The sequence below is a fragment of the Triticum dicoccoides genome, chromosome 3A, assembly GCF_002162155.2.
Source record: "Triticum dicoccoides isolate Atlit2015 ecotype Zavitan chromosome 3A, WEW_v2.0, whole genome shotgun sequence".
NCBI classification, from domain to species: Eukaryota; Viridiplantae; Streptophyta; class Magnoliopsida; order Poales; family Poaceae; genus Triticum; species Triticum dicoccoides.
Genome location: NC_041384.1, coordinates 253,780,054 through 253,790,136, shown reverse-complemented (window position 1 = coordinate 253,790,136; position 10,083 = coordinate 253,780,054). Strand labels below are relative to the sequence as shown.

Genomic DNA, 10,083 nt, shown 5'->3' with positions numbered 1-10,083 from the left:
TGTTTGGGATCCAAATACCAATTTAGAACAGGGACCACTTACCAGCTCAAAGCATGGAATCGATTGGCTTTCAAACTTAAATGAAATTCTGCACATATTTTTTGCTATACATAGAATCTCAAACATTAAGCCACGAAATACAGCCAAGCTCAAGTGGGGATTAGTAACGCTGACTGGACTGCTTAATCATACTCCAAATTTTAGCTCTCTTTGTCTCAGTGTTCCAGAGAGCCCTTTTAGGCCAAAACTCCAAAAGGTATTGGAACAACAGCACAAAAGGTTAATACCACAAAGCATGAACCTTTTTATACTTGTAGCACCAGAAAACATGACTTGCAGCTCATGGATGGTGAACTCAGAGGATATTTGCAGAATATGCTGAGTGTTGTCAGCACAAACGAGCTCCCTCGGGACCCTTTGTCATCCATCGAATATTTACCATACTGGAATTGGAATGGCCTTCTAGTTATCAAGACTTTATTTGTTCCATTGATGACGCTGCTGTAAGGAAGGAAATAGAGAAAACATGGTAAACAAATTCAGACAATGATATCAGGAAAGAGAGAAATTGTGATTTCTCCTGCATCCTTTGTATTTTCGTGTGAACTAAAATAATATTTGAACATATATCTAAATAAATATATAATAGTATAATTATAATAGTAAAATTCTTAAAACAGAAAGATCTTAAGGAAAAAAGGAAGGCCGACCTGAACTTGAACCATCAGTTTAAATGGGTGTGATACCCCAGAAACTGCAGTCCACTATCATTGCTTGTTTGCTCTAGAGCATATGGGCAGAGCACAATATATATGTGGTTAATGACCACAAGTTAACAACCAGACGAATCCAAGGTGGCGTCTAATCTTCGTGTTTGCGCTTATCGTGCTAAGGATGTCCAAAAGCCGCACTGCAACCACGAGCGTAAATTATACTCTGCCGCCTAATTTAGGTGTTTCTCCATTCACACAAATATAAAATTTGAATAATTCGCACAGGCCCCGAACCTTCTGCATTCCTTAATTTAATGTTCAGGTGAGCAAAATGCATGTTGTAGTTTCCCTAAAAAAAGTTTGAACGGGAGCGACTGTTGCTACAGTCACATTAGCAGAAGGAATAGAGGAATCTACAATGTTATCCTTGAGATCAATATTTTTCATATAAATAAATCTATAGATTGTAAAAAAACTAAATGGTGATACTTATCGACAGTACCTCTTTAGTATATGCGAGAGCCTGAGTGCAACTTCACGTTAGTAGTCGCTGAGAGTAGCATGTACTATTGCAGTTCTCGTCTGCTCGAGATGAAACTGCGCCTATTAGCATGTATTATTGCAGTGCCCACTCTATGTCATATGCATACTCAGAGGACCACCACCAGTGTTGCCTTTGAACTGGCTGGGGTTGAGCATAACACCCCACATGATGTCCAATTTTGTACCTGAAAGTAGAGCAGCTGCACAATTCTTAGTGTGGCGGTGTCTGTGACGATGATCAAGTGACTGTAGCTGAATGATAAGTCTGCACTTGACGGTGAAACATTCGACCTCCACCTTCTCCCCGACGGTGAAGAACTTGTTGATCTCTGCTGCCGGTGGCATCCTTTGATGTTACCCTCAGGTCTAAGTGGAATGGTGTAGCGTTCGTCAATGTTGTCGGATACCTCCTGCATTTTTGTTTTGATTTGCTCGCTTTAAGGAACAGATTTATACCTCCTCCATCAATGAAACACACAAGCTGGAAAAGCAGGGAAAGCTTAGCAGTTAGCACAACTTCCTTCAGAGTCCATGTGGTGTCAGCATTATATGCAAATCCAAAAGCTGAAAATAACAATATGATCATGTCAGAGATCTTTAGAATCAAAAGTATCTAAATATGCTGTCTGTATAATGCAGCCAGGGGCTAAACTAACATGAGCAGAAAATTTGTAAGAATGCACCTTCACATTCAAAAAATCACCGAATCACAGATCCAGTTATGCATATATTTTTCTCGCATTCCGTAAACTTTAATTCCTGTTTGTTTAAACAAGCAAATGTGAAGGGAGATCATCAGACCAAACATCTTAGACATCTAGATGACAAATAGAACCTATAAGAGGCTGTACCTGATGTACAACAATCCTTCTTAAATAGATCTGTACATGATGTACAACATCTAGATGACAAATAGAAACTATAAGAAGCTATAAGGTTGACCAATAATTCTTGCCTGCTCCACAGATCTGTAGCACTACTAAACTATTGCTACAATTGAAACCTCTATTCTTTTCATTTTACTTGATTTTCAAAGCAAGCCGGTTGAAAGTGTAGCTCCGAGATTCCAGCTCTACATGGACCAAGTAAACCAAAGTAAGCTAGCTATGACTATAAAAGATACTTTTAAATTTGACTCTCTGTCATGTCTGAATTACAGATATTTTCACCATCTTATCAAACTAAGTAAATACATCTGCGAAAATGCTACTTTCTCAATACCTGAGCCAAGAAGATACATTGTGATATCAGAGAAATAACATTAACCTTCCACTCCGACATAGGATTATATTGAAATCGTAAACCCAAGAGCACCACCAAAGCAAGCAACTCCCAGAAACGACTCCGCCTGTCTGATGTCTAGTCCTGCAGCTGCACGTCATGACCGCCGCCAGCGATGGAGGCACGGCCATCGTCATCATCTCCACCTGAGGCGTCTCCTTCCTCCTCCGTGCGGGTTCTCGCTTACAAGTCTCCCCCTCATGCCTCCCTCTCCTCCGCAGCCGCCGCACGATGCCACGTGATCGTTGTCAGCTTCATGGGTGGTAGGGGCAGGGACCCGCCACCCATTCCAGAATCACGGCGATTCCCAGGGAGTGCTTGGCTTGCCTGCTGTCCATTCATACGGCTCTGCATCGCAACCACTATCATCAATGGAGCCACAACCGTTGTCCTCTCCGTCTCAGGCTCATACATACATGAGCTAGATAAATCCTTATTACTCTCCACAAGCAACGTTGTTAATGGCAAATATAGGAGCAAGCTATATCACAAATTATTCTCAGGAGCTAGTTAAGTTACCAACAATCATTTATTATTAACCTCAAGAACTACTTTAATTCAAAGAACATAAAAATGAGGAAAATCTGAACAAACATAACCATTTGGATTTTGGACACTGCTGAGATCAATATTCAGATATCTTGATGTTTAAAAAACCCTATCAATGCTTTTGGAATAGTTATGATCGGAATGGATCATTTGTTCTGAGATTTGATGAATACGAAGTATATTCTCATATGGCAACCTGTACATGAACACCAACCTGCTGAGACCAAAAAATTTTGTGAACGTACTTGCTGAATAATATATAGTCTGAAATAGTGTATCTCGGTCTTTTGTCAGCAACATCTAAGATTTCGTAAGCTCTAACAGTAAAAGACCATCAAGTGCAAGAATTGTTACATGGAAGAAGCTTATGTGGGCATGATGCCATCGGGTTGTATGCCAAGATTGTGGTTGTAGAGCTCCCTCTATCTCCCTTGCCAAGCTCTCCCTCCGACCAGCAGTAGAACAACTGCTCCTGCTGCTTTTGAACTCTCCTCGGAGTAAACGCGGGAACTGAGATTGAATGTGGATGAAGTGATCACCTTGAAGATACGTGGCTTGAGGTGCTTGGAGCAGATCCATCACGCGCGTGCCCCTCTACTCCTACAGCTTCATCAAGATGAAGAGGCTAGAGAGAAGGAGCGACAGAGGTCGTCCCCCTCTCCCTCTGCTGGCAGACCCAAAGCTAGGGCGTGGGGAGGCCATGCCATCACGGATCAACAGCAAGAACGCAGGCCCTCACAAGTTGTAAGCGCCCCTGACCACCACGTCGGCATGGTTGAGAAGAGATGGATCTGGGCGGTGGTTTCCGGCGACGAGCGAAATAGAAGTTGCTTGTACCCATGGTAGCTGTGGCGGCAACGGCCATCACAATGAATATAATCAATGCGTGTCGTCCTGAGTTCCTGAAAGATTTCACCTGGATTTTCCTGGACCAATGAAGCAAAAACATGCACAATTTCTCAAACAAGGATAGATGAAGTGTGTGAATCAGATGCAGTATTAATACAACAAAAAATAGCACTGTCATGAAAGGATTCACTTACAATCAAAAGAAGAAGCAGCGACACGATTTTGCTTGTCTCCGTCGGATCTGGACCAGATACCTGCACCGTAAAAATACTAAGAAAATGATGGCATAAGAAGACTACCCAGCAATAGAAAAGCAAACTAAATGTAGACGACTATAGTGTTTATTGTTAAGATTCATTTAACAGGTATTTCTTGACCATCATGTAAATGAATTGCAAGAATTTTTTCCTGATATTTAATGTAGAAAGCTAACGTTAAATTATATGTTGTGCCATGAACTTATTACAATTTCCTTGATGTACCTGTATCATGCGATCCATGAGATTCATGGCCTAGTGATCACTAACCATGCCAGTCATCTGCTCCTGGGAGGTAACCCACCCATGATCACTAACCATGCCATTCCGTAACCCTCTGAATGCAGTTTTTCTCCTCCTAGCATTGACATGGAGATGAGCATGAGTCATACTGTTGAATTTGTTAAATGGTTTATGCTTAACTTTCCAACACAAAACGAAGAAAAGATATATTTGTAAAATTGTGAAATAAACATGCTGGCCAACACTATAGATAATACTACCATGGTAGCCAGGAATCATAATACTACCATGGCAGACAGTTCACGTTTTGTTGAGTACATACATGATACTACCAGGTCAGAACCTACAGAAGCAGGATCATTGATTTGTACTATTCAAAAACACTGACAACAATCGCAACCCGAAAATTAAGTGGCTTGAAACTGGCAACCCAACCCATGAATAAAGCGGCATCGATCTGGAACGCAGGACAAACCGTGCCTTGCAGATGTAGTTTCAGCATAGATAAGCATAAGTAGCATATATTGAAAAAGTATTAAAAAAGGCTTGTGTTCAGTTGGACATGAATAGCCTCATGATTCCTGAGTCAGATGAACAAAGAGAAATCAAACCAGCACGAGGATAGGAGATCCCACATTGCCCAATTTCTACAATCGGCATCACCACACTTGTAAACAAGATAACAGATTTACTAATTCCAGCGCATCAATTTCTACATAAACAAAATTACCACATAATGAGATCCATGTCACTGGAGTTAAATTATGCAAATTTGCATAACACTCACGGGTAGAGGATAGCCATCAGTCGTAGTAGTATTGGAGGTTGTGGCCGTACTTGCTTCTGTTTCTGTATGAATAGTTAGGATCAACGACAGAAACAAGTCAGGCAGACGAGTCGACGACTGAACCAAAAAAACTGTAATTGTTGAAAAAATTGCTTCTACCAAGTTCTACTCCCTCCATTCCTAAATATAGGTCTTCTTAGTGATTTGAATATGGACTACATACGAATAAATGTAGACATATTCTAGAGTGTAGATTCACTCATTTTTCTTCGTATGCAGTCCATATTAGAATTCCTAAAAAGACATATTTAGAAACGAAGGGAGTAGCATGTTAGCCAAAATCTTGTTACATGAGAAACACTAATAACTGGGTCAAATTTATGGGAAAATGACTTCAACAAATGCTTCTCAATCAAAAGGTTGGAGATCTTCCACCCCTTCGCCGACACCAACAAACTTGGCTGGAACTCCAACTTCGTCTATGAACACTCACCTGAGACAGGATTCAGGTCAGCAAGTTTAGTTGTCGTATATTTAAGATCCAGGACTGGAATTTGTATCTGTTACAATAAAGGACTGGAAATCACCCGTAACACACAGCCAACACGAGCAGTCCTGTCTAATTTCGTTAGGATGAATCCTTTGATTCCAACAACCTGGTATGAACCCCAAGAAAGTCCCTCATTATTAGTATCCAATAGAAACATAGCTGATGAATCAAGCATCAGAACAGCAGAGTGGCAATTACATCGTTGAACTCCTTCGCTTGCTGTAGCATATTTAATCCAGTTGTGCCATGCAGAAACAGCAAGATCTCCTGAAGAGAATGGAATGCACAATAGAAGTTACCTCAAAAGACTGAACAAGCAAAACACAAAATATTGATGAGATCTGTTTGTGCACTTTCTGAATTTGCTAGGTACTATGCAAAAAAATGAACTAATATGTCAGAAAGTTAAAATGTTTTTAATATATCCGTGTTACCTGCTGAAGGGGAGGGCACTGCCTTCAGAACTTGTGTAGCATCACCATCAGTCACATGCAAGCAAAGATAGGATTAACGATTTTCAAATCCTAAAGGAGGCACTGCTGGCAGTGCTAGCTCCCACCATCAATTTTCTTGCTAATTTTTTGGTGGGTTTTAGCGGCAGCTGGGGGAGGCATACAAAACCACAACTAAATAAGATCAATGCACCATGGTCAACACTTGTTAACTGATTATCTAGTGATACACAAGAAAATAATTAAACCAAACCAGGCATTACATATTTGGTCACAGTACATCGAGGGTAACATCCATATGAATAGATGGAAACTTACGTACTTCCTCCTCTTGGTTCCAATCATCATCGTCGTCAAACTTGATATTCTGCAGAGCGAGAATATATGAGTTAAACTTGACAATATGGATGACAACTAAGTTATGCATCAGCTGGTCTATCCATTTCATATATGTTGATGCGAAGGAGCACACATACAATACACAATTTTACCAAAATGATGAACCTTTTAAAACCCAATTTTCTACCCCCAAAGAAAACCTCAGTGCATATAAAGTTCTAAGGTACTAACCTAATTATCACCATCATCGGAACTTTCTTCCTCTTCCACTTCCTTGAATTCCTCATATCAACATCCTTTTCAGTCTTCTCCTCTCCATCCTACAAGTACCAAGTCTATCAGCATTGTGGCATAACCTCACTATTTCTATAACATCAAACAGAGTTGGAAGTCTTCAAGCCACTAATAAAATATCTACAATAGAAAGCTGCTTTCAGATTGATTTCAACTTTCCTACAACTTGAAATATAACTAAAAGGTAATTATGGCTTTGCCATGTGCTTCCCTTCAAGTTTCTCAAATACTTTAAATGACTGATCACAAAGCTGAGCTCCTGCCCACAAAGGAAAAAAGACATATGCAAGTGAATCAAGCTGAGCTCCTGCCCGTGCAGTCGAACCCCTGGATGCTTGCGTTAATGGAGCAGAAGCTGTGCGCTCACCTGAAGGCTGCTGGAGGGGCTCGATGGGAATGGCAGCTTCTAGAACCAGAGCGCGGCAGGTCCAAAACTCAAGGGGCCAACACGGGCGACGTCGCTGACACCAGCACCTTGCCCCGACATGTGTTCACGGTCTCCGGCGCCGGCACGAACATCGGCATCTCACCCTCATTGCATTCACTGTCGTCGGTGCGATGCCCCGCCCTTGGCTGCTCTAGAACTGAATAAATTACATGTAATTTTTTTGAGTGAATAAGTTACGTGTAATTTGAATTAGTAGAGACAGAGACAAGATGATGTCCGTCCCAGCCCATACTGCACTGGTGTTCGAACCACCCTGCCCTGGGGTTTGGCGTAGACCTACAGGCCCAGAAAAACACAATGATCAGAAGGATTGGTAGATTCCAACACAGTAACCAGCATCTGAAGACACATCAACAGTATACTATTTCTGAAGACACAATTCAATAGTTTCTCCACTTTACTTCAAGAAACATGCAAACAGAGCACCTCTGCCATGAGCATGTCCACACAGTTCAAGAAAGACATATCCTAGCTCTACCTTTATAACATGGTAATATAGCACAATCCCCGTCATATAAAATGATATGTATAGGATGCTAGGAGAAAGCAAATATATCAGTTCCGACCTAACAAACCTCTTTCCAACTTTCTCTAATTCTTATTGAGTCTGACTAACTATGAAGAAACGGGATCAAAAGAAGAAGAAAATACTGTCAGATTTTCAATGTCTGAACTATCTCCAACACGCTGTTTTTCACCGCAAAAATAGGAAGCACTTTGTACGCAGAACATTACCGAATCACCTTGAATTGAACAGAACCATCAAAACTGAAACCACACCCTTTCCAAAGCAGCAAGTTTCAGAACATGGTACCAATATCAACAGAACATACAAGGAGAAATCACCGAGACTAAGACCTTGACATCGACGGAAGGAGCACCTGAAATGAATCAAATGAAGAACAGTGAATCAGGGGTGCGAGATTGGAACCGATTACGAATACAATACCTACGACTTACCCGACGACGAGGGGTGGAAGAGAGGAGAGGAGAGGATCCAGCCAAGGAGCCGCCGGTCTTGGCAGGGGAAGGCCGCGCCGACGCCATCGACGTAGATGAGCAGCGCGCAGCTTGCCCCCACGGGTCCCGATGCAGAAGATGCCGACGGGAACAGGGACCTGGCCGACTCAACTCCATCATCCCGGACACGGCGTACCCGGATGGCCGCCGGGTGGCGCGGTGGGGTATGGCTTCCACAACAGCGATTCATGTAGAGATGGAAGACGGGGCGCGGTAGCGGAGCTGGGAGAGATAGAAGCCCGCGGGGCAGCCGGGGAAGGGAGTGCGGCGGCGGCCCGTGATGCCGAAAGAGGAAACGTGAGGAGGGATGCCTTGACGTACGGGAAGAGACCCCTCGCACACCGTGGGTGGGTTCCTCGTCCGCGCCGTGCTCCAGAGGCCGTGGCGGCGCCGGACGCAGCAGCGGGGCGAGGAGGAGGCCGGAGCTCCTCGTCCCCTCGATCCAGATCGAGATCGAGGAGGGAGCAACAGGGTCACGAGGGAGCGGGCGACCCGCGGGCGGCGGTCGGGGCGTAGGTCTTTCTTCGTAGCTTAACCGTCGTAGAATTTTTTAGGCGCGGGTTTTTTTCGATGAACCGGAGGGTTTAGCACTAGACATAGTGGGAGCATACCGATTTTTATTTCCTGATTCGAGGGCGGAGGTGGGAATCGAGGTGACGCGGGAGTTGGGATGGAGGATGAAAAACCCGTCTCTGGTGGGACGAAAATTGACCGGCGAAGACTACCAACTGCTTCATTAGGAGTAGAGATTACATCCACTGGACATCAAAGTTTGCCACCAGTGCAAATATAGGGAACAAAGCAGCACATTACATACACTGGCCCTCAAAATTGGCCACCAGTGCAAATAAACACGGTAGCAAAACAAGAGCATGACTTAAACAACTTTAGAAGAGCTCAAGAAATGTTATCCTGGATATTCACCATGCAGCTAATAAGCTTAGCAAGCTGATTAGCTTTGTCCTGTTTGGCACTAAAATCCTCCAACGCTTTCTGTTGCACCAGAAAGTATGCATCTAAATGCTCCAAGGACTTCCACAGTCCTTCCGCTTCTTGTCGCAGCACAGCTGATCGAGGTCTCTCAGCTTGTAGTTGATACTCAAGAAACCGAACCGATTCAGACAGTGAGTTTGAATAGCTTGTGCAAGCGGTAGTGGCCAGTAACTTGAACACTAAACCAAGACAGGACTTTGGGGTTGTCTCGCTGTCTTCAAGATAGCCTTCCTTAGCTGTTTTATCAGCTTTGTTGGAGACCAACAAGGATGTGTCACTATCCTGAACCTTATCTGCATTACTTCCTTTACCATTGCTTAATAAGGCACTCTTCCCCAATATTCTATCAGCATTCTAAAAGAAGAAACAAGCAGCCACATAACAAGTTTAGCATGTACTAGTATATGAAACTCATTTTGGTGAACCAGTTCATTAGTAAGGTGGACAGGATTAAACTACCAAGTCTTCTATTGCCAAGTACTAGTACATAATAAAAGCATCAAACAAACATATATCTATGTCCTATGGTCACTGCATTGTCTTGCCAAATCAAAATAGAGACACGGTTCAAATCATATCAGTTAAAGACAAAGCAGCAGTGAAAGAATACAAAGTGTGGAAAACTACATGGCACAACAAGATTTCAGATGGGTACCACGGGTCTACATGTACAACAACACTATTGGCTCTGTTGTGATGCTAGTAATGTGCATGATATGAAAGTCAACTGTATACACAATTGAAATTGAAATCAACAGAGCTATT

The 10,083-nt window shown here is 42.7% G+C and overlaps 3 long non-coding RNA genes across 4 annotated transcripts; all 3 read right to left on the bottom strand.

Annotated features, from left to right (window-relative positions):
* Positions 1-728: 728 nt before the first annotated feature.
* On the bottom strand, positions 729-2,194 carry LOC119271522. Its single transcript, XR_005134576.1, has 4 exons — positions 2,108-2,194; positions 1,940-2,015; positions 1,216-1,820; positions 729-910 (listed from the first exon to the last, which is right to left on the bottom strand). It is a non-coding gene; the product is annotated as an uncharacterized LOC119271522 (long non-coding RNA).
* A 1,764-nt stretch (positions 2,195-3,958) lies between these two features.
* LOC119268028 lies at positions 3,959-4,500 on the bottom strand. Of its 2 annotated transcripts, none has more exons than XR_005132798.1 (3): positions 4,418-4,497; positions 4,130-4,205; positions 3,959-4,012 (listed from the first exon to the last, which is right to left on the bottom strand). It is a non-coding gene; the product is annotated as an uncharacterized LOC119268028 (long non-coding RNA). The 2 variants fall into 2 exon arrangements; XR_005132797.1 differs by having other exon boundaries at positions 3,970-4,012; positions 4,130-4,189; positions 4,418-4,500.
* A 566-nt stretch (positions 4,501-5,066) lies between these two features.
* On the bottom strand, positions 5,067-8,792 carry LOC119268027. Its single transcript, XR_005132796.1, has 9 exons — positions 8,266-8,792; positions 7,225-8,186; positions 6,795-6,883; positions 6,543-6,591; positions 6,207-6,373; positions 5,971-6,039; positions 5,810-5,878; positions 5,223-5,715; positions 5,067-5,147 (listed from the first exon to the last, which is right to left on the bottom strand). It is a non-coding gene; the product is annotated as an uncharacterized LOC119268027 (long non-coding RNA).
* Between the last annotated feature and the right edge of the window lie 1,291 nt (positions 8,793-10,083).